The sequence below is a fragment of the Haliotis rufescens genome, unplaced genomic scaffold, assembly GCF_023055435.1.
Source record: "Haliotis rufescens isolate VD_foot unplaced genomic scaffold, xgHalRufe1.0.p SCAF_25, whole genome shotgun sequence".
Lineage (NCBI taxonomy): Eukaryota > Metazoa > Mollusca > Gastropoda > Lepetellida > Haliotidae > Haliotis > Haliotis rufescens.
The window spans coordinates 6,034,313-6,059,919 of record NW_025963946.1 but is presented as its reverse complement, the minus strand read 5'-3'; the positions used below and the strand labels follow the sequence as shown (position 1 = coordinate 6,059,919).

General features: G+C 42.3%; 1 protein-coding gene and 1 long non-coding RNA gene across 4 annotated transcripts in view; one reads left to right on the top strand and one right to left on the bottom strand.

Moving 5' to 3' along the window:
• Positions 1–25,607, bottom strand: part of LOC124150055 (nuclear GTPase SLIP-GC-like) — a 66,271-nt gene that overhangs the window by 37,493 nt on the left and 3,171 nt on the right. The window lies entirely within an intron of this gene.
• Positions 10,090–14,035, top strand: LOC125383646. 2 transcript variants are annotated; one of them, XR_007222855.1, is made up of 3 exons: positions 10,090–11,315; positions 11,658–11,700; positions 12,293–14,035. It is a non-coding gene; the product is annotated as an uncharacterized LOC125383646 (long non-coding RNA). The 2 variants fall into 2 exon arrangements; XR_007222856.1 differs by lacking the exon at positions 12,293–14,035 and having other exon boundaries at positions 11,658–11,703.

Below are 25,607 nucleotides of genomic sequence, written 5' to 3'. Positions count from 1 at the left end.
AATGTCAAGACCATGCCCCAGCCCGGGCTAGGTTAAAACAAGAATTGCAGTTAGATCCGCTATCTGTCATAGATCTCCTAAAGCCAAGAGATGCAATAGCGAAGGCCAAACTAACTCTATTTCTGAGAGATGGACAGCTACTCGAACGTATATAAACAGAGCAGCCAAGGATAAAAATGAAATCATATCAATATAAGAAAATAGAAATCATATCAATGCAAAAACAGAAATTATGTGAACACCGAACTCACACTAGATAAGTGTACCCTTTTCACACACAGGAGTCCCAAAGAGGGACAGGTCAGCCGAAATTGCCTAGGCAGAAGGCGACCTCTTAAACACTTAATGCAACAACAACATATCTAGCAACTTTTTCATATATAAGCAACCTCTAAAGCCCCCTCTTGGGTTGCACACCTTTCGGAAACACATTAAATGGCCTGGCCGGGCCCGTGTGCGAAATACGCATCAGTCGGAAAGCGCACGTTAAATCTCCAAAGTAAGTAAGTAAGTAAGTAAGCAACTTTGTTTTACAGTCGTGATGTTTAAGATTATTAACCACCCGGGACAAGTCGATCTGACAGGTTGAATGATACGCAGGATGCAAAAGGAGGTAAGCGCAAGTACGGTACAGAAACTGAAGTAAGTTGGGCTCTCTTAGTTTTCTGTATGCTCACACATCATCACGTCATACTGGATTTAACTTAGTTTCTTATTCTAATACTGCTAATCTTTGTCAGTGGCCAGTGAAAGTATCACAAGGGAAAATTCCAATATATACAAAATATACAAATTGTATATATGGTATATCCAAAAATATACAATTTTGTACATGTGGTATATCCAAAAATATACAATTTTGTATATATGGATTGATTTTACCACTGCTTAACTCAGTTCCTTTTTACTGGATTCTCACAATATGTGGTTGATATTGAACATATTACTAATAATACCGGACAGTATTATTGCATGTGACGAATATACTTTAAAACTATGTTCATTATGACAACTATATTTGGAGTGTTATGAAATAATTGGCATTTATTCATGTTGACAGCATTTTACATTATAAAGAAATAGAAGATTTCAGCAGACTTTTGTAACTGTTAGATATATAATACGTCCGCCTACTGTTTACAAATAAGATGATCTTTACATACAAGTAGTTCAGAGTAGTTTTAAACATTGACGGTAAAACAAATTTATCGTGAATAGCGGCAAATATGAATATATACAATTTAATATATATGTTTCTGTTATGTCATGGTATGTTGATTCTGAATCTAAAATATTGCTTGATATTGTTTGCCAAACAGTTGTATGCACTGTCCATCGTGATACTTCTACTTAAGTATATAAAAAAGGATGTTTGTTTAGACATGCGTTCATTGTAAACAACGCCGTGTTTTCGTTTGCTGGTTAGCTTTTACAGGTCAAAAGCAAAGTTAATGGCATTACTTTCGTGACGCATTTTAGGCCTGTCATACAGTTCCTAAAACAAATATATCCAATACAACTGATGCAAGTCAATCATATTTGGCAAGACTAGATTACTGCAGTTATATATTTTATCAATATAATCAAACAATTGTTTTTATTTTTGTAAAATATGTTCTTTTCAGAAACTAGATGTTAGTCTAGCCAGCGGTCTAAACTCGCATTAATTTGGTTACACGTTTCATGATTTACAGTATTCGTGAAGAATATGTAACAATTAGCCACAATTAGAGCCTTTGGTAGGAGTAGAGGGAATGATAAGCATAGACTTGCTAAGTATTTTATGATATTCATGTGGCTCAAAAGAAACTTTGATTTATGTTTGTAGTACACCCCAAAAAGAGGGATAACACAAGTGATATATTAAGATGACATACAACTTATACATACTTACGTGTATAAACTATCAAACAGTGAGGATAACAGGTGTTTGCATAGAGGTGAGGGTATCCTGCACCACCGGTGGAACAAACACACACAAAGGCAAGTTAGTTGTTAAACCCGAAAAACACGGAAACGATTAGCACAAGTCAAAACAGAGAATTTCATCGGACATAACTGCATTTGCTCCTTCTGTGGTAGTCACCAATCAACCCATTTATACTTCCAAAAATAGCTTTAACCCTTTTAAAGCTTTTGAGAAATTCAGCAGTATGGGTTTGGTCTGACAAAGCAAGAAGCACAAATGGGGCATGTTTCGGCCAATGATTATTCTTGCAAGTCTAAGGGTCCAACAGGAGTTATTTCTGCGACATGCTATTTCAAAACCCAAAATTCAGAGGGATATATATGAAAAGAAAAATTGAAAAAATACAAATATAAATTCCTTCCAGGTGAAGGCTATCACTTGAAATCAAATTAACAAAGCAGATTTTAGTCAAAGACACATTGCTTGGGGTAGAAGTTCATCTCTGTCACCATGCTATGGTATTTCTGGAAAGGAAAGTTAACTTACAAAGTTGTAATATACGTGAAAGGCTTAGTGTTGCTGATTAAGCGCAAAGATATAAACTCTAACTGACTGCTCAGTAACATTCATGTAATACTAGTAATATTCAAATAAGTGTACTTGTTATGGGTGTGTTTGACGTGGATACATATATCTTAGCGTATAGAAGAAACGTCAACAAACTTGTAACTATGTATAAAATAATAAATAAGCAATGTCCTTCATATGTAACTGATCTTATACCACCAGCTGTGTCACAGAAGGTCAATTATAATCTTAGAAACCGCCCTGATGTTGTAGTTCCCTTTGCACGGACATCTACGTTTAAAAGGTCTTATATTATAGATACATTAGGCCAATGGAATAATCTATCATCAGGAATCAGGTATAGACCGTCAATATCTTATTTTAAAGCTGTCGCATCTGAGCAGCCTACATCACCACCTATGCACTATAATTGCGGTGAGAGATCTACAAACATATTGCACACTAGATTGAGACACAATTGTAGCACACTAAATTCCAACCTGTTTCGTGTTAATTATCTGATACTATTTCCTGTAAATGCGGAGCTCCATGTGAAAATTCATTCCATTTCTTCTTCGAATGTACCTTATATGATGATATTAGGGAGACATTACTGACAGCTATCGATAATCTTGGAGGACAAAAAACTCTAAATAGTATTCTTTTTTGTAATCCAAACTTAGATGTTTTCCTGAATACAAAAAATATTCTTGTCTGTACACAAATTTAAAGAAACGACTAACAGATTCAGTAGCTAGCATATTATTGTTTCCAAACTGTTAATCATTAATATTGTTAAATCTATATACAACACTTACATGTATAATATTAGCATATGTATGAGATGCACACTGTCTTCACTTTCCAGCACATTGTACATATCCTTCCTATGAGCACTGTATATAAATTTATATTGCGCACTATGTTTCCACAATATGATGCTTCAACTGTAAATTGTTAATTTTCATTATGCAATATTATGTATAACTGTATATAGGGAGAAGGTGGTAATAAGTACTGCACTTGTGCCCAATCCCTTTGTCTTTTTGGACAATACAATATGTTTAATAATAATAATAATAATAATAATAAGCAACCAATGTATTATGATCAGGGTCCATTGGTATCCCTTCAGCAAGTGCGAATTAGGTCCTAACACATCTGTTTTGTCATGTATCACGCGCTATACAGTCGAACCTCGCTTATCCGGACAATTGCTTTTTCTAAAATGTTGTCCGGAGAAACGAGTTTCTGGATATCTGAATACCTTGTTATCTGACCAGAAGTCCTTCCCCCACCTCAATTCTACCGAGGCATATGTGAAATGAATGGCAAAAATATGATTTATGAAGGATCGACCAATTACTAATAAAATACATTGTGCTGTACAGACCTACGCAGCATGCTGTGACAGCGCACTGCATTATTGAAACGGCTGAAGAAATGCATATGTAGCCTAGTTTAGACTTTGCACTTGCTTTGTGTACAGATACGACGGCGAGGTTGGGGCAACCTGACACACATGAGCATTAATAGCCATGTTTACCTGTACTAGTTAAGAGCCAAGGTTGAAATCATTCATGTGTGAAAAATGTTGTCGAGGCATCTGTAAACAGCTAAAGAAATGCAAGTGTAGCCCAGTTTAGACTATGCACTTGCTTTGTGTACAGATGTGACGTCGAGGTTTGGGCAACCTGACACACATGAGCATTAATAGCCATGTTTACCTGTACTTGTACTTGACTGCCCAAAATGCTGTCGAGGCATCTGTACATCTTCTTTGTCGAATTGCATTATTAAAGTACATCAAGATGAGACTTTATATACATTCATATATATTTGTTGAGCACGAAACCTTGAAGTGTAGCCAGGACATTTCCTCGAAACTATGGGCGGCCATGTAGCTTCAATATCTTATAAATTATATCACTGAACATAGGTCAAGGTGTATTCAGTAAACAGAGATCTGAAGGGCTGTGTTTCCTTCATCGAACACACTATGCGTTCATCACAGTTTGTGACGGATTACGGATACGAACGAACTAGCACTTGTTTGGCAGGTAGGTTTTGTTAAGATTTGTTATCTTGTTCTCTCTCTACCCTCTACTTCCTTAATCACAATTTAAATCCTAAATAGACTTTCGGGCCTAACACTGTGGCAATTTTAGACCCTCTGTTTCTGTATTTACTTGAGCTCATTTCCCCTAAGGTTTACACATCTCATAAGACTAAGTCATCAATGATGTCAAAGCTGTCTGACATGTTTCTTATGAACAGTTTATGAAGCTAAACAATGTCCAGTGATTTAAGCACAAAAATACGCGAACACTTCTGACATAGAGTTTCTTAAGAAAATACAGTAAAAATGCTTGACTTTGAGCACCTTGTTTTCTTTAAATACGATGTACCGTGACATTATAAAGTGGTATATAGGTAGATATAACACTAATCTATAGATTTGAAGATACATCTGTGTGTTTAAAGTTGATTTTGACAGCCCGGGCCAAGTCAGACCCAACACAAGACAAACACTTCTGATAGAGACTATGTTGAGAATGTAAAGGGAAAAGGGCTTCACTTTGAGCACCTTGTTTTCTTTAAAGGGCAAGTTCACACGGAAATGAACCTATTTTTCTTGTACTTTTTCCACATTGAAAGTGTTAACATAGAAGTGTCATAGACAAAAATATAAAAATATCACAATTAATTAACATATTTTTCGCATTAAAACGATTTATATTTTTCACATTTACCAAGCGTTCTATTTCCATAACAAAAACACCATGGCTTATGCCCCTTGCAATATGACGTCATTGGTGCCTATTGATAAACATTATGACGTCATCATGCTTTGTTAGAGCCGCTTCACGTGGTGTAGGTCCAGGTGTGTGATTCTAGCGTCTCAGATGCCAGCCAGCATAGTGTTATGCTGAGTCACCACTGCGCCGGAGTGTGTCGTAGGCCATGTTGTTTTACAGCAAACTGGTACTTGATATCTTTTGCGTTGAGAATAGACAGGGACCAAGTTGAATTGGCACCAATTACGTCATAATCTAAGGGGGATAACTCAGGCCTGTTTAGCTCGAAAAACGAAGGCCTCATAACGGCATATCATTTTCACAATATTGTGAGCTTCCTACGTTCACTGTGAAAAAAATGAGTGTATATTTTCAAACACAGATACTAATTAATTCTAAAATTGCGTTTTGTTTAGAAAAAGAAAGAAAGTGATTTTTGCGTGTACACTTCCCCTTTAAGTACAGCGATCTGAGACACTATAAAGTGGTATTTAGGTAGATATAATACTAATCTAAAGATGTGAATTATTTCTGCATTATAACAATAACAATTTTGTTCACTGATATCCTAATTAGTTCTGATTATTTATCTTTATAGTGAGTGAGTGAGTGAGCTGGGTTTAACGCAGCTTTTAACAGTATTCCAGTTATATCACGGCGTGTCAGCTTAATGTTGGAGGAAAGCCCGAAGTTATGCAGGTCTCAGACGTTTACCACTTCGGTGAAAGCCACGAGCACGGGTATGGTGCTGACAAACCAAAAAACATAATCGGGGCGAACCGGGATTCGAACCCACAATCATAGGTTTCTGGCGTGCCCAAGGGACGCAACTCTGCACAGCGAATCGCGGCGCCTTAGACGACTGGGCCACCCGTGCCCCCTGAACATGAGTAAATTATTTGATAAAAATTGTGTCTGCATGGCTGCATGCACAAAATAAAGTTAAATATTGAAATCTATTTTTAGCGTTTTATAATTAACGATGTTTAACCGAGATACATGTTCCGTAAGATGTAGGGTAATGAAGTGTGGTTAAAAAGGTAATGAAGTAATAATTAGGGCTACTTTCTGGTGGACGTCCTGTTCAAAACAAATAAATTATGCAACTACAAAGAAACAGAATAAATCTTCCGATTGACGTCAGTATCTAAGGACTTTGTTATATACTTAGTGGAGTAATTTGTACTGGAAAATGGATAAATTGAGAATTTCTCGCATGCCGCCATTTTCTTTTTGTACGATAGAACAATGGGATGTTGCACGATGTTTCCGTTCGTTAATTCGCGAAATGTCAACGTATACATATACTTACTTATAATTGACAAATGTACTTTGCAAATCAGGAAAACTGACATAATTCAACGTTTATATGTGAAGGTTTGGAAGGCTGATTAGTCAATTCACGAAAATCTCGTAAATCTGAGAATCTCGCACAGTCTCGCGTGAAACTGCCGCTTGGTCTCGCGCTTGTGATCGGTCTCCAACTTGCCGTAAGGCACGTCCATCGGTACATGGTACCTGGTCTCTGGTCGAATCTACTGTTATCGACGTCCAGCTGTACATAAGTGCTTGGCACTGAAATACGTTCGTGTCCCACATCACTGTGTTATTGTTTATATCCCCTTTCAGCAACAGCTGTGTTGTGGCGAGACTGTCCTTTATCTGATAGAACCGGGGTTCACGAGACATAGACTTACACAGGCTTTCCCCAAAGCATTGACAAAATTTCTGTGTCTTATTATTGTACTTTTTCCCATATATTATACTTATTCACATGTTACATTATGTGTCTAGTACATACTAGCTAGAATATATCACCCTGGTCATTCATATATACTGAACTGCAAAAGAAACGTCCCCCAAGTAGTGAGTGAGTGAAAAGTTGTCATTTAAATATCTGGGTAATTTTTGTCAAAGTTTCTAAAATTTAACATGACCTTGTCCGGAAAAATGAAATTTGATGATAAAAAACAAAGGAGATGACAAAAAAACCGATCGCCCAAACGCATCACGGCATCGGCCATGGTAACCCGATGCACGTGAGTTCCGTGCAAATTGAAATGCACATGCGTTCCCCCCTTTCTTGCCCTATAAAAATCCGACCAGATCGGATAACATTCATTCGTTATTGAATTGCTACCACATGCCAAGACTGACAAGAAATCAGCGACACCAAGCCCTCGGAAGATTGCAAGCTGGCAAGTAGCCAGTGCATTTTTAGGTCCACCTAAGGACCCTATAGGGGCACCCGCAAAAACGGTACCAGACCACCAACAGTACAGATGACCGACCAAGTAGTGGAAGACCAAGGGTCACCAGCTCGTCAGATTGTGCGACAGCATCTTCAAGATCGCTTTGTTACTGCTGCAGAAACTGCTCGACAGACCATGGGGACGATTGACGAGCAGACACCTCCACTGCCACAGGCCCCACCGAGGACCCATTCTGACACCACGTCATTGCCGGGACTGTCTTCAATGGGCAACACAGCACCAGCAGTGGAGAAGAGTCCTCTTCTCAGACGAGAAGTCGTTACTGTATCTCAACTGCAGATGGCAGAGAGAGAGAATCTGGCGACGCCATAGGGAACGTTATTCGGATGCTTGTGTTGTTGAGACTCGTGTGGTGGTCCGAGCATCATGGTGTGGGGTGGAATTGGTCTTGCACAGAGGGTCGGCCCTGTGGTCTTCCAGAACATTGGTCCAGAGAGAGGCAATGTTGTCACAGCAGCTCGGTACATTGATCAAGCCTTGAGACCACACGCCTTACCTCATTTGGCACGTCGCCGCAACCACGAGTTTCAGCATGATAACGCCCGTGCCCACACTGCGAGAGCAACAAGGGACTTCCTCCAGCAGAATGTCATCAAAACCATGCAGTGGCCTGACTTCAGTCCCGATTTAAATCCCATTGAGCACCTTTGGGACGTCCGATCAAGGCCGACAAGTGCAGCTGAACTGCGCCAGGCTTTCCTCAGAGTGCGGGCTCAAGTGCCTATGGCCTTCATCAACCGCCTCATCCATTCCATGTATCGACGTGGCACGGCAGTCATCAATGCACATGGTGGACACACGATATACTGACTTGTAATGCCATTTTCTCAGGGACTAGTGTTGTGTTTCACTTTAAGAACATTTGACACTGTAATTTCAACCTTGATGATCAGTTTTGCCAAGATTCATCGTTTTAATATGTCTCAAAGTATGTTTACCGTGTTTCTCATATATCTATCTATGGTGACGTTTCTTTTGCGGTTCAGTATAATATTTTTGTTTCATACCGTAAGAGGAGCTCAGGAAAGTCTCTACTATGGGGGTTTAAAGTTAAATTGAACTCTTTTCAAATATTCTCCAACCAGTCAGGAAGCCGTATTTGAAACTATTTGCATGCGAAAAATGCGAGACTCCCAGATTTGTATGTATTATATGTGCTTCGTAATTCATTGTATTGTTGTTGATAAATGAGTTGATTAGTGTCGGATTTCTTGAGTTTAGTTAGTGTAAGATCCACTTACTTTTTAAAGGAAATAGGGTTGTACAGTAAACAGTTAATTTGTTTTGGATAAAATAAATGACTTTTTAACATAAGTAAAATAAATTAATAACTGATTGTTCGTGGCTGTATCCTCGAAGGGGGTTAAAGTAGTGTAAAATTATTGTTCCCCTGAGAGGGTATCGTACGTCCAAATCATTCAAGGTATATTATTCCTACTATAGTTTAAATCGTATAATATGTGTTCTTCTTTGATAGGCATTTAGACTGACTGAGTATGGTTTTACGCCGCTTTTAGCAATATTCCAGCAATATCACGGCGGGGAACAACAGAAATGGGCTTCACACATTGTACCCATGTCGGGAATCGAACCCGGGTCTTCGGCGTGACGAGCGAACGCTTTAACCACTAGGCTACCCGACCGCCCCGATAGGCATTTAGAAGTTGGAGTACTAAGTAAGGATAAGAATTTATGGATGTACAACTTCTTTATTACAATTTGGAGTGACGTTACGTTGTAGGTTCTAACACCGTTATCAAGCAATATACAAAAATATGTGTTCTTTAAATTTGGCGAAATTTGTCAATAATCGCCAACACCTGCAGAAAGCTAAAGTACTGTAGGTCCCCATGGACCCCAGTATGGTAATCTACCGTCAGTTGCTGGCGATCTATAGCCCGTTTTTATAACATAATGTTGTGTACAGTGCTATTCTTTTAATGATTACATACTAGTTTTAAATATATTTCTGTGCTAAGTCTAGTTATTTTACTGCCCTTCGTTGGAAGGTTTTTATACGTTTCAAAGTATTTATACTCTTTAACCTTTGATAGTCATGATATACTCACTCACTTACCTTAATGGAGATTGACGCTATATGTTTCTTTCAATACTCATAAATGTAAGTGGATTTACACCACTCAGTGTCCTGAAGTCTTAAGCAATAGAATACTAGGTCTTCTTTTGACCACATGTTGATTTCACACTTTCTACCTTTGTCTACAGAATGAAGACATGTAGCACAGAAAAGAGCTCGCCACGTGTAAGAGTTTATTGGTGAAGGTTGATGGAATATTCCAGTGCGAACTGTGTCCTGAATCAACGTCACGACGGTACAATATCAAGGAAGGACACAGAAACAAGCACACACAAAATGCCGTGTAAGTTGGGAGTATGTATAAATTGGTGTTTGTTTTTAAACTAATAATGAGTGGTACGTGACATTACGTATACGTGTAAAATGGTGTCCATTACACAACCTCAAAAGCACAACGCAAGTTATCTGACATAATAGTCCGTATTTGTGTCCTTGCAGATGCATGGGTGTTAATCTGTTCTTTGGATTGTACTCCCAGACAAGACCGGTGCCATTTCCACTGTCCGTGTGGTAAACTCTTCCTGAGAGAGTTCCCTTTCGACTCACGACCACGGTCTGCCGTTTTGTTCGGACAACAAACCAGAAAGTTTCTGAGGAAAGGACTTCTGCAGAGTCCCCTAACGTCCAAAAAGTGAAGAGAGAGCAAGTTCCAAAAGAGACATGTTTTGTCTGCAATGTAATCATCTCTAAGAAAAACATTTAAAGACATGCAGAGACACACAATGCACGTGTTGAAGTGAAAAACAAGTCATGCCAACGTGGACTATGCATTGATAAACACCCTGGTCTCTACATGATCAGCAAGTCTAGCATCGGTCTAGATTACCCACTTCACGTACAAATGAACGTTTTCACACAGCAAATACATTGTGAACATGTAAATTGCAACTTAGCTTTGCGTGTTGCAGCAAGGGTAATGTAGGTATTTATCAGTGCCCCCATTTGCAATCAGTTATGTTTGCAAGTGAATACCCGAAAGAAGTACACCTCCAGTCAGAACATGAAAATCTTTGTCAACAGAAGGTAGTACACTCTGCTAACATGCAGGTTGCCCTGAAGCTTGTAGACACTGGAGAACAAAGACAAATACCTGTCGTCGTTTAATGGGAGCAGAAGCACTCTGTAAACAGCGTTTATTTCTCTGTGTATGGTGGAACGAAGGAATACTGGGCTAAACTCGGTCGCGCTGTAGTGACATTCAACAAGGACAAAGGACAGCTGAATTGTGTTTGCAGCAAAACCACCATATCTTGCGTACACAAGACTCTTGGCAAATAGTATCTGGCCCTGGAACACCAAGAGTTGCTGCACATTAACTCCATGGGAAACAATTATATTTGTATTGAGAATAAAGGGGTATGTTGGACATCATCCTAGCGAGGAACCAACAACATCGGTCACCATTGAAAACCAAACCTTACAAGATTCCGGAGGCAGCTTCTGTAAGACATACCCACTATCTGGACAAGGTGCACGTTTGATGGCAAATTATCTAACGCCCGGGAAGAAATTACCACCAGTTTTTAAAGTTCCGGAAAATGCCCAATTAGGACATGAAGGAAACTTGTCACCTGTCGAAACACATTGTGTAATGTGTGCAAATGGAGGAGAACTTGACCAGTATCTGGTTGCCAGAAAGGGGAATAAAAATAAAGGTCATGTGTATACAGGTATGTATGGTGACCGTATAAACCTTACAACAGTTTATGCAAACAAATGCAAATTACGAAAGTGTTGTACAGTTAGTATCTTAAGTTGATAAATAGTATACTTTTGTTATACATTGGTTTGTGAATGACCATAGAATTCTTTGTATTGCCTCTAGAAACCGAACCCTGAGATGCACCTTTAAAGGTATGGTACTTTTGACAATAATAAATGAAAAACCACAAAAACATTTTAATAATCATAAGAAATTTGTGAATAATGAATTTCTATATAATTGCATTTACTGTTGTGAAAGAGGGAATACTAGAGTTATTATATTATTAATTTACAACATATTATTGCAGCACAAATGTGTCGAAAAGGCGAAAGTGACAGGAAAAGCCATACGTGAGTATTTGTTTGAAGACCAACCTCAAATAAGAATTAAGACAGTAGACATGAAGGAGTATGGTGACCAACAAGTGAACATACTTGCTGATGATCTCGAGGAGCTGAGGACTGTGGAACAGTCAGAATTCCGAAATGTAGTATGAACATTCATATATATATTAACCTACCGTTACAGTTGTAAATATATACTGGCATAACAATTAGACTAGCGAGTTTCAAACATATATTCAGTGATTAATTGTTGGATGTACATGTTTGTTTGTTTTTTAAAGCCGCACTCGGCAATATTCCAGCTATATGACGGCGGTCTGTAAATAATTGAGTCTGGAACAGACCATCCAGTGACTGACATCATGAGCACTGATCCACGCAATTGGGATCGAAGACATGCATCTACCAAGTCAGAGAGCCTGACCACCCGATCCCGTTAGTCGCCTCTTGCATGAATGGACTAAACAGGTAGATGTGTCACCAATAACAATATCTAAACATAATTTTGATGACGTTTTTGTTCCATTGGATTTGTAACTAAATATGTGTTTGTGTACACTTGATAAACGGTATACCTAGGAAAGTTTTGTTCCTTTAGTTGGAAAAAAAGATAATTGAAGAAGATGACCCCTGGCTGTACCGACATCCAACGACTGGTGCAGAGGATGTACCTGAAGAGTTCAAGAGACCTGTGCTGTATTTCCAACGACTGATGCAGAGGATGTACCTGAAGAGTTCAAGAGACATGTGCTGTATTTCCAACGACTGATGCAGAGGATGTACCTGAAGAGTTCAAGAGACATGTGCTGTATTTCCAACGACTGATGCAGAGGATGTACCTGAAGAGTTCAAGAGACATGTGCTGTATTTCCAACGACTGATGCAGAGGATTTACCTGAATAGTTCAAGAGACCTGTGCTGTATTTCTAACGACTGATGCAGAGGATGTACCTGAAAAGTTCAAGAGACATGTGCCGTATTTCTAACGACTGGTGCAGAGGATGTACCTGAAGAGTTCAAGAGACATGTGCTGTATTTCTAACGACTGGTGCAGAGGATGTACCTGAAGAGTTCAAGAGACATGTGCCGTATTTCCAACGACTGGTGCAGAGGATGTACCTGAAGAGTTCAAGAGACATGTGCCGTATTTCCAACGACTGATGCAGAGGATGTACCTGAAGAGTTCAAGAGACATGTGCTGTATTTCCAACGACTGATGCAGAGGATGTACCTGAAGAGTTCAAGAGACATGTGCTGTATTTCCAACGACTGGTGCAGAGGATGTACCTGAAGAGTTCAAGAGACATGTGCCGTATTTCCAACGACTGATGCAGAGGATGTACCTGAATAGTTCAAGAGACCTGTGCTGTATTTCTAACGACTGATGCAGAGGATGTACCTGAAGAGTTCAAGAGACATGTGCCGTATTTCTAACGACTGGTGCAGAGGATGTACCTGAAGAGTTCAAGAGACCTGTGCTGTATTTTTAACGACTGGTGCAGAGGATGTACCTGAAGAGTTCAAGAGACATGTGCTGTATTTCCAACGACTGATGCAGAGGATGTACCTGAAGAGTTCAAGAGACATGTGCTGTATTTCCAACGACTGATGCAGAGGATGTACCTGAAGAGTTCAAGAGACATGTGCTGTATTTCCAACGACTGATGCAGAGGATGTACCTGAAGAGTTCAAGAGACATGTGCCGTATTTCTAACGACTGATGCAGAGGATGTACCTGAAGAGTTCAAGAGACATGTGCTGTATTTCCAACGACTGATGCAGAGGATGTACCTGAAGAGTTCAAGAGACATGTGCCGTATTTCTAACGACTGATGCAGAGGATGTACCTGAAGAGTTCAAGAGACATGTGCCGTATTTCCAACGACTGATGCAGAGGATGTACCTGAAGAGTTCAAGAGACATGTGCTGTATTTCCAACGACTGATGCAGAGGATGTACCTGAAGAGTTCAAGAGACATGTGCTGTATTTCCAACGACTGATGCAGAGGATGTACCTAAATAGTTCAAGAGACATGTGCTGTATTTCTAACGACTGATGCAGAGGATGTACCTGAAGAGTTCAAGAGACATGTGCCGTATTTCTAACGACTGGTGCAGAGGATGTACCTGAAGAGTTCAAGAGACCTGTGCTGTATTTCTAACGACTGATGCAGAGGATGTACCTGAAGAGTTCAAGAGACATGTGCCGTATTTCCAACGACTGATGCAGAGGATGTACCTGAAGAGTTCAAGAGACATGTGCTGTATTTCCAACGACTGATGCAGAGGATGTACCTAAAGAGTTCAAGAGACATGTGCCGTATTTCTAACGACTGGTGCAGGGGATGTACCTGAAGAGTTCAAGAGACATGTGCTGTATTTCCAACGACTGGTGCAGAGGATGTACCTGAAGAGTTCAAGAGACATGTGCCGTATTTCCAACGACTGGTGCAGAGGATGTACCTGAAGAGTTCAAGAGACATGTGCCGTATTTCCAACGACTGATGCAGAGGATGTACCTAAAGAGTTCAAGAGACATGTGCCGTATTTCTAACGACTGGTGCAGAGGATGTACCTGAAGAGTTCAAGAGACATGTGCTGTATTTCCAACGACTGATGCAGAGGATGTACCTGAAGAGTTCAAGAGACATGTGCTGTATTTCTAACGACTGGTGCAGAGGATGTACCTGAAGAGTTCAAGAGACATGTGCTGTATTTCTAACGACAAAACGCTGGAGAGGAGCAGAGCAATATCTCACATCAAGGCTGTTGTAAATATATCTCTATTGTGACTTCACGAATGTTGTCAACGCCCATTAATTTGCCGTTGTTTGGAAATACCATCTCAACACTCAAATACTCAGTTACATGTTAAGTTTGTTACAGATAAATGGTATCTTCCTACTACAGTGACATTTGGCTAAACCAAAGTTGTAATACATAGTTCTGCCCTAATGGTTGTACGGGTGACCGAAACATCACAAAAACTGCTGTCACTCAATTCATATATTTTTCAGGAACGACTCTCCTCAAAGTGGTGGAAGATTTCATTTTCTACCATGCCAGAAAGCATTTCGTGACTCAGTGAGTGTGATGTACGTGGATAGCAGTCTGCCAGTCATAAGTTAAAGGATTAGTCACCATATTAATATTGAAGGGGAGAGAAAATGCCGAGGTCATGCAGGTCGAAGTCATGTAATCCTTTAAAAACCGTCACCTCGGTAAAATCATTTTGTGTACACATACTACTTTTGCGTTTTCAACATGTATAGTCGAACCCTGTGTATCTCGAATGTACCGATATGTCGAACCTTGTCTGTTGTCGCGACCGCCTGTACAAATACATATAAATTTACCCGGATATGTCTAATTAGAGATGATATTACATATCGCTATCTCAAAAATTAACTCATAATAATTAATGCTTGCCACTTAAATAGTTTTGAGAAGCGCACATAAACAGCTCGCATAGCTGTGAACAATTCGCCTATATACGTGCATGTATAGGCCTATATGTAGTATATATCCTCACACATCTAACACCGCTGCAAATGGAATTTGAACCAATTGTTCATACAAGTATGTAGTTACTATTTTGTCCAATTGTAATGTATGTAACTTTTAGAATACGTTATTTTGTTTCAGATTCATGACAGATTGGATATGCCCTTATCTAAGAAACAGCGCTGTGAGTACATAAGAGTATAGCTATTACAAAAAAGAGGATGGGGATGATATTAGAATGAGTGAAGGGTTGATATTACAGTGAGTGAGTGAGTGAGATAAGAAAGCAAGCAAGAAATGTTGTTTTACGTCACACTGAAACGGTAGCAAAATATGATGTTTGTGCTTCAGGGAAGGCCACAGAAAACTTCTTAAATAGAAATTAGCGTAAAACAGTTGATACATTATCCACTTGTTACAAGGCTGGGTAAGTGAAAGAGAGCTAAATGTTCCAATGAACAAATAATTGTAACTTGTCAATATCAGACGTCATTTAAGTCATAATATATACACGGAAAGTAGAGAACCTCGTGCGATATGCTTTCAAGAAGAGTTTCTTTTAATTATGCCAAAATATTTCGTTTTTACACAGCTGACACATACCTGTACGAAAATTTGTCAAACCACGAAATTGCAGCAAATAAAGAACAGTGCGCAAATCAGGTACTAAATTTAATATAAAAGTCGAGTATGATCCCTGTAACGGTAGTCAGCTAGATATGGTAATAAGATATTTTAATAGCGCTTTATTGTTTCTTCTCATTAGTGGTGAGTATTTCTGAGCTCCCTTGGGGTATGGAGAAGGCCTTTGTTTATCCGCATTCCGTCAAGATGTTTTACGGATTTCAGGGAATTGGACAACTGTGAGTTCTCTATATTAGAAACTCTGTAAAATAAACATCATGAATACTCAGTTTCACCGTTCAGAGTTTTCGAAAACATTATAATCCCTATTTACTACTAGATTGTATCACTATTTTGTAAAAAATACATTATAAATATTGGAACACCGCCCACTTCCTGGAGTGTACAAGCAAAACAACCGACACTAAACAACACATGAACACACAAATACCATTTCAGAAAGTGGTCAAATGTAACAAATGTCATATTTGGGACAACACTTAGTAAAGTTCATATTCTCCTACTATTTTGGGGTTGAGTCCCACTCTTGACGCCACCCATGCAATTTCCTAATATTCATTTAGATATATATTTCTTCCCAAATTACAGAATTTCGATTTTTAGTGACTCAAAACAAAACATTTTATTTCGTTTTATTTCGTGTTGAAGAAAGGTGGGTGTTATAAAGTGAACGGTTTTGTTTTTAGAAAAGCAGAAACCGTGTAACCGGAATTGAAAAATCGGAACTGCCTCCTCACACAAAGACCAAGTGCGTTCGAGTTATGAAAAAAGCGCAGCTCATGTCTTCAGAAGAGAGTTCGGTCGACGAGGATGGCAACCGGGTCTTCAATGTGAGAAGGAGGGAGAGGGAGAGTCACGAAATGAGGGCCGCTAAAAAGTAGCCGACGAGACATTTTGTAAAACAGCCAAGACAGCAGCGTCCGTCGTACCACGGACGAGACGAGTGACAGGTGTCACATCTGCACCACCTCCTGCCAGGTTGCAGAAAGAGGACAGCTGGGTCAGCTCAGCACTGACATACCATGGAGTAGTCTATCGTACCACGGACGAGACGAGTGACAGGTGTCACATCTGCACCACCTCCTGCCTGGTTGCAGAAAGAGGACAGCTGGGTCAGCTCAGCACTGACATACCATGGAGTAGTCTATCGTACCACGGACGAGACGAGTGACAGGTGTCACATCTGCACCACCTCCTGCCTGATTGCAGAAAGAGGACAGCTGGGTCAGCTCAGCACTGACATACCATGGAGTAGTCTATCGTACCACGGACGAGACGAGTGACAGGTGTCACATCTGCACCACCTCCTGCCTGGTTGCAGAAAGATGACAGCTGGGTCAGCTCAGCACTGACATACCATGGAGTAGTCTATCGTACCACGGACGAGACGAGTGACAGGTGTCACGTCATCTGCACCACCTCCTGCCTGGTTGCAGAAAGAGGACAGCTGGGTCAGCTCAGCACTGACATACCATGGAGTAGTCTATCGTATCACGGACGAGACGAGTGACAGGTGTCACATCTGCACCACCTCCTGCCTGGTTGCAGAAAGAGGACAGCTGGGTCAGCTCAGCACTGACATACCATGGAGTAGTCTATCGTACCACGGACGAGACGAGTGACAGGTGTCACATCTGCACCACCTCCTGCCTGGTTGCAGAAAGAGGACAGCTGGGTCAGCTCAGCACTGACATACCATGGAGTAGTTTATCGTACCACGAGACGAGTGACAGGTGTCACATCTGCACCACCACCTGCCTGGTTGCAGAAAGAGGACAGCTGGGTCAGCTCAGCACTGACATACCATGGAGTAGTCTATCGTACCACGGACGAGACGAGTGACAGGTGTCACATCTGCACCACCTCCTGCCTGGTTGCAGAAAGAGGACAGCTGGGTCAGCTCAGCACTGACATACCATGGAGTAGTCTATCGTACCACGGACGAGACGAGTGACAGGTGTCACGTCATCTGCACCACCTCCTGCCTGGTTGCAGAAAGAGGACAGCTGGGTCAGCTCAGCACTGACATACCATGGAGTAGTCTATCGTACCACGGACGAGACGAGTGACAGGTGTCACATCTGCACCACCTCCTGCCTGGTTGCAGAAAGAGGACAGCTGGGTCAGCTCAGCACTGACATACCATGGAGTAGTCTATCGTACCACGGACGAGACGAGTGACAGGTGTCACATCTGCACCACCTCCTGCCTGGTTGCAGAAAGAGGACAGCTGGGTCAGCTCAGCACTGACATACCATGGAGTAGTCTATCGTACCAAGGACGAGACGAGTGACAGGTGTCACATCTGCACCACCACCTGCCAGGTTGCAGAAAGAGGACAGCGGGGTCAGCTCAGCACTGACATACCATGGAGTAGTCTATCGTACCACGGACGAGACGAGTGACAGGTGTCACGTCATCTGCACCACCTCCTGCCTGGTTGCAGAAAGAGGACAGCTGGGTCAGCTCAGCACTGACATACCATGGAGTAGTCTATCGTACCACGAGACGAGTGACAGGTGTCACATCTGCACCACCTCCTGCCTGGTTGCAGAAAGAGGACAGCTGGGTCAGCTCAGCACTGACATACCATGGAGTAGTCTATCGTACCACGGACGAGACGAGTGACAGGTGTCACGTCATCTGCACCACCTCCTGCCTGGTTGCAGAAAGAGGACAGCTGGGTCAGCTCAGCACTGACATACCATGGAGTAGTCTATCGTACCACGGACGAGACGAGTGACAGGTGTCACATCTGCACCACCTCCTGCCTGGTTGCAGAAAGAGGACAGCTGGGTCAGCTCAGCACTGACATACCATGGAGTAGTTTATCGTACCACGAGACGAGTGACAGGTGTCACATCTGCACCACCTCCTGCCTGGTTGCAGAAAGAGGACAGCTGGGTCAGCTCAGCACTGACATACCATGGAGTAGTCTATCGTACCACGGACGAGACGAGTGACAGGTGTCACGTCATCTGCACCACCTCCTGCCTGGTTGCAGAAAGAGGACAGCTGGGTCAGCTCAGCACTGACATACCATGGAGTAGTCTATCGTACCACGGACGAGACGAGTGACAGGTGTCACATCTGCACCACCTCCTGCCTGGTTGCAGAAAGAGGACAGCTGGGTCAGCTCAGCACTGACATACCATGGAGTAGTCTATCGTACCACGGACGAGACGAGTGACAGGTGTCACATCTGCACCACCACCTGCCAGGTTGCAGAAAGAGGACAGCGGGGTCAGCTCAGCACTGACATACCATGGAGTAGTCTATCGTACCACGGACGAGACGAGTGACAGGTGTCACGTCATCTGCACCACCTCCTGCCTGGTTGCAGAAAGAGGAAAGCGGGGTCAGCTCAGCACTGACATACCATGGAGTAGTTTATCGTACCACGAGACGAGTGACAGTTGTCACATCTGCACCACCTCCTGCCTGGTTGCAGAAAGAGGACAGCTGGGTCAGCTCAGCACTGACATACCATGGAGTAGTCTATCGTACCACGGACGAGACGAGTGACAGGTGTCACGTCATCTGCACCACCTCCTGCCTGGTTGCAGAAAGAGGACAGCTGGGTCAGCTCAGCACTGCCATACCATGGAGTAGTCTATCGTACCACGGACGAGACGAGTGACAGGTGTCACATCTGCACCACCTCCTGCCTGGTTGCCGAAAGAGGACAGCTGGGTCAGCTCAGCACTGACATACCATGGAGTAGTCTATCGTATCACGGACGAGACGAGTGACAGGTGTCACGTCATCTGCACCACCTCCTGCCTGGTTGCAGAAAGAGGACAGCTGGGTCAGCTCAGCACTGACATACCATGGAGTAGTTTAGAAGATAGATATTGACAGATAGAATCATCATCATTCACATCCTCATCAGAACATGCTTGCTTGCTTGCTTGCTTACTTACTTAAGGAATTTAACGTGCGCTTTCCGACATATGCGTATTTCGCGCACGGGCCCGCCAGGCTATTTGGTGTTTGGTTGAAAAGGGTATGTCCGAAAAGGTGAGGTAACCTAGGTGGGGCTCTTTAGGGTTGCTTACTTAATTTGGAGAACAATTTGGGGATTTTTTTTGGGGGGGAGACTAAAAGGGGGTTATAGGTTTAGAATTTTAGGGTTTATTGGCAGCTTGTTTTTTGTATTATTTTTTTAAATGCGGCCAAGTAGGCCTGTTTTGAATAGATATATGCCTAGTGCTTTAAAGGTTTGTAAGTCATTTAGGGGGTTCAGTACAGTTGCTGTATCATTTGATTGTTGCAATTTAGTGTGGATTGGAGTGTTTTTCTGTGTTGCTGGCAATGTGTGCAATATAGTATTATGTTCGTTCGTTCCATTGGAGCTTTAACGTGCGCTTTCCGCCTGTAATAAATTACACTGTAGCGTATGTCGCACAAGGGAGTATTACGTCTGACTGACTGTTATAGGAGATTTAACGTGCGCTTTCCGCCTGTAATAAATTACACTGTAGCGTATGTCGCACACGGGAGTATTACGTCCGACTGACTGTTATAGGAGATTTAACGTGCGCTTTCCGCCTGTAATAAATTACACCATAGCGTATGTCGCACACGGGAGTATTACGTCTGACTGACTGTTATAGGAGATTTAACGTGCGCTTTCCGCCTGTAATAAATTACACCATAGCGTATGTCGCACACGGGAGTATTACGTGTTCGGGCGTTTCTTTTAAGTTGCAGTGGGGGCATTTACCGGTTTGGTGTTTTTTTAATTTGGTGTATGTGAGAGTTTAACTTAGTGTGGCCTGTTTGTAGTTTAGTTATTACTCTGTCAATCTTTTTGGTTTTATGATGGATTTATGGTTTTTTGAGTGGCTTTTGTAGAAGGTGTTTTAGTTTGCAATCAGATTTCTGATTGTTATTTTGCCACTTTCGGAAGATTTTTTCCTTTGTGATACTTTTAATTTCGTTTTTTGATATTGGTAGGTTGCTGCTTACTTCTTCCGAGTTTAGTGCTGATTTCGCTGCTTTGTCTGCGTGTTCGTTGCCAAACACTCCAACTTGGGCAGGGATCCAAACTATTTCTATGTCTTTACCTAGTTTACGTAGATTGTTGGTGCTTTTAATTATCTGTTGTATTAGTTTGGGGCGGTTTTTTTGGGTTTTTGGTTTTTATGGCCTGGAGCCTGAACATGCATGTGTATTTGGCAGTTATAAATTGTCTGTATTCTGCTTATGAGCCAGGATGTGCACGAATTACGGGTGTCAAAACGAATATATACTCTTCAAAAAAAGAAACTTGACAGTGACTTTCAAAATGTAATATAATGCGATTGTTTCAAAATAGGACACAGAAACCATAATTGAAACACTGTTTGAAGATCAATGTACACAATGTTCAAAACATTAATCGTGTCTCCTAGACAGACACACGTACACGATACAGTAAATGTCACAGGGGTACAGTAAATGTCAGTATCGGTTGTGCCCACCACGTGCATCAATCACCGCTTGTCACCGACGACCCATAGATGCAAATCAAGTTGTCAATAACACGCTGTTGGATGTGCTGCCATTCATAAATGCAGCATCCTGTGCATCCTGTGCATCCTGTGCATCCTGTGCTGCACGTTTTTTACAGGCGGTTGCGTTTGGATGAAGCTGTAAAATTGATCCCCAAACGCTACAGTCCGTTTGACTCCAAATGGGTCTTAAAATAAACAAAATTCAGATTTTTTTGGGTACAGGGTATTCATGGTCAAGTACCGTATTGATGTTTCATACACTCTTCTGGATTTCGAGTTATTTTGCAATTCATCGTTCTCATTTGGAGTCAAACGGACTATACGTTTATGTGCTTTGCATGTGTTTTCGCGAATTATAGACACATCATCTTTCTGTTTGACTTATTTGGTTCTCATTTAATGTAATTATGTTAGATATTTGGCAAAAAAGTGGTTTTACATCTATGTCCGGTTTCTTTTTTTAAGAGTATATTTACCAATTTTATGTACGGTTAATTAGCCAGTTCAAGAGACAATACCCTGGTTCTACCACCTTTAGGTGTAATTACGTCGCATGCCCCTGGTTCACGGTTCGTTTGATCTCCCGTCATATAACCACGATGTTAATTTTATTTACCTGGAGCCTCAGACAGCGCTGACTTCCTGTGTACATGTGTACATGTGCGTACATGGCAATAAATGGTTTGACAGTTGTTTGAATAATCGGGACTTGGGATATGAATTCCAATTGTTCAATCAACAGAATTATTCAAAGCTCTTGCGTGAGACAACAATAAATTAGATGTTACCAAAGATTGTCCATTTTATGATCTTAGGCACATGTCGGCGCACTTACATGTGAGCCGCCAAGACGATTGTCTGTTTTATAATTATATGGCAGCTGCCGTCCAGCCGAATACTTCATCTTGAGACCTATTATTGTCTTGTCGAGGCAAGTGCGGGTCTCTCTCTCACCTTAGGGAGAATGCGACTGAAAAAGCCCCTCGCTAGACAGACAAGTAGTGAATGTTTGAGATAAGTTTATTATTTATTATTTATAATTTAAACTCAATAGATAATTCATAGTCTTTTTATTGTTCAAATTACTAATACAACATATTTTAACTTGTTCCTTCAAAACATACTTCCAAACAATTCCAAACAATTCCAAGTCATTCCTAACATTTCCTGTGTTGGAAATATGTTTGGAAATGTTGCTAATCCAATTTTGGATTTTCCGTAAAGATCGATCCTTCCAAGCTTTGGAAAGGTTGGAATGAGCGATCTTTCCAAAGCAATTCAACGTTCATTCCAAATTGGAATTGACGCTCCTTGGTCTTGTGGAGGCTGGAACTGGTAGCTTTGATCCCTACCATCTGGGTAGCATGGCCCCTAATAGGGGCTGGAACTGGTAGCTTTGATCCCTACCATCTGGGTAGCATGGCCCCTAATAGGGGCTGGAACTGGTAGCTTTGATCCCTACCATCTGGGTAGCATGGCCCCTAATAGGGGCTGGAACTGGTAGCTTTGATCCCTACCATCTGGGTAGCATGGCCCCTAATAGGGGCTGGAACTGGTAGCTTTGATCCCTACCATCTGGGTAGCATGGCCCCTAATAGGGGCTGGAACTGGTAGCTTTGTTCCCTACCATCTGGGTAGCATGGCCCCTAATAGGGGCTGGAACTGGTAGCTTTGATCCCTACCATCTGGGTAGCATGGCCCCTAATAGGGGCTGGAACTGGTAGCTTTGATCCCTACCATCTGGGTAGCATGGCCCCTAATAGGGGCTGGAACTGGTAGCTTTGATCCCTACCATCTGGGTAGCATGGCCCCTAATAGGGGCTGGAACTGGTAGCTTTGATCCCTACCATCTGGGTAGCATGGCCCCTAATAGGGGCTGGAACTGGTAACTTTGATTCCTACCATCTGGGTACCATAGCCCCTAATAGGGGCTGGAACTGGTAGCTTTGATCCCTACCATCTGGGTACCATAGCCCCTAATAGGGGCTGGAACTGGTAGCTTTGATCCCTACCATCTGGGTACCATAGCCCCTAATAGGGGCTGGAACTGGTAGCTTTGATCCCTACCATCTGGGTACCATAGCCCCTAATAGGGGCTGGAACTGGTAGCTTTGATCCCTACCATCTGGGTACCATAGCCCCTAATAGGGGCTGGAACTGGTAGCTTTCATCCCTACCATCTGGGTACCATAGCCCCTAATAGGGGCTGGAACTGGTAGCTTTGATTCCTACCATCTGGGTACCATAGCCCCTAATAGGGGCTGGAACTGGTAGCTTTGATTCCTACCATCTAGGTACCATAGCCCCTAATAAGGGCTGGAACTGGTAGCTTTGATCCCTACCATCTGGGTACCATAGCCCTTAATAGGGGCTGGAACTGGTAGCTTTGATTCCTACCATCTGGGTACCATAGCCCCTAATAGGGGCTGGAACTGGTAGCTTTGATTCCTACCATCTGGGTAGCATGGCCCCTAATAGGGGCTGGAACTGGTAGCTTTCATCCCTACCATCTGGGTACCATAGCCCCTAATAGGGGCTGGAACTGATAGTTTTGATCCCTACCATCTGGGTACCATAGCCCCTAATAGGGGCTGGAACTGATAGCTTTGATTCCTACCATCTAGGTAGCATGGCCCCTAAAAGGGGCTGGAACTGGTAGCTTTCATCCCTACCATCTGGGTACCATAGCCCCTAATAAGGGCTGGAACTGATAGCTTTGATTCCTACCATCTAGGTAGCATAGCCCTTATTAGAGGCTGAAACTGGTAGCTTTGATCCCTACCATCTGGGTAGCATAGCCCCTAATAAGGGCTGGAACTGATAGCTTTCATCCCTACCATCTAGGTAGCATAGCCCACAATAGAGGCTGGAACTGATAGCTTTCATCCCTACCATCTGGGTACCATAGCCCTTAATAGGGGCTGAAACTGGTTGCTTTGATCCCTACCATCTGGGTAGCATAGCCCACAATAGAGGCTGAAACTGGTAGCTTTGATCCCTACCATCCGGGTAGCATAGCCCACAATAGAGGCTGAAACTGGTAGCTTTGATCCCTACCATCTGGGTAGCATAGCCCACAATAGAGGCTGGAACTGATAGCTTTCATCCCTACCATCTGGGTACCATAGCCCTTAATAGGGGCTGGAACTGGTAGCTTTGATTCCTACCATCTGGGTACCATAGCCCTTAATAGGGGCTGGAACTGGTAGCTTTGATCCCTACCATCTGAGTACCATAGCCCCTAATAGGGGCTGGAACTGGTAACTTTGATCCCTACCATCTGGGTAGCATGGCCCCTAATAGGGGCTGGAACTGGTAGCTTTGATTCCTACCATCTGGGTACCATAGCCCTTAATAGGGGCTGGAACTGGTAGCTTTGATTCCTACCATCTGGGTACCATAGCCCCTATTAGGGGCTGGAACTGGTAGCTTTGATTCCTACCATCTGGGTACCATAGCCCCTAATAGGGGCTCGAACTGGTAACTTTGATCCCTACCATCTGGGTAGCATGGCCTCTAATAGGGGCTGAAACTGGTAGCTTTGATTCCTACCATCTGGGTACCATAGCCCCTAATAGGGGCTGAAACTGGTAGCTTTGATTCCTACCATCTGGGTACCATAGACCTTAAAGGGGCTGAAACTGGTAGCTTTGATTCCTACCATCTGGGTACCATAGCCCTTAATAGGGGCTGAAACTGATAGCTTTGATTCCTACCATCTAGGTAGCATGGCCCCTAATAGGGGCTGGAACTGGTAGCTTTGATCCCTACCATCTGGGTACCATAGCCCCTAATAGGGGCTGGAACTGATAGCTTTGATTCCTACCATCTAGGTAGCATGGCCCCTAATAGGGTCTGGAACTGATAGCTTTGATTCCTACCATCTAGGTAGCATGGCCCCTAATAGGGGCTGGAACTGGTAGCTTTGATCCCTACCATCTGGGTACCATAGCCCCTAATAGGGGCTGGAACTGATAGCTTTGATTCCTACCATCTAGGTAGCATGGCCCCTAATAGGGGCTGGAACTGGTAGCTTTGATCCCTACCATCTGGGTACCATAGCCCCTAATAGGGGCTGGAACTGATAGCTTTGATTCCTACCATCTAGGTAGCATTGCCCCTAATAGGGGCTGGAACTGGTAGCATTCATCCCTACCATCTGAGTACCATAGCCCCTAATAAGGGCTGGAACTGATAGCTTTGATTCCTACCATCTAGGTAGCATAGCCCACAATAGAGGCTGAAACTGGTAGCTTTGATCCCTAC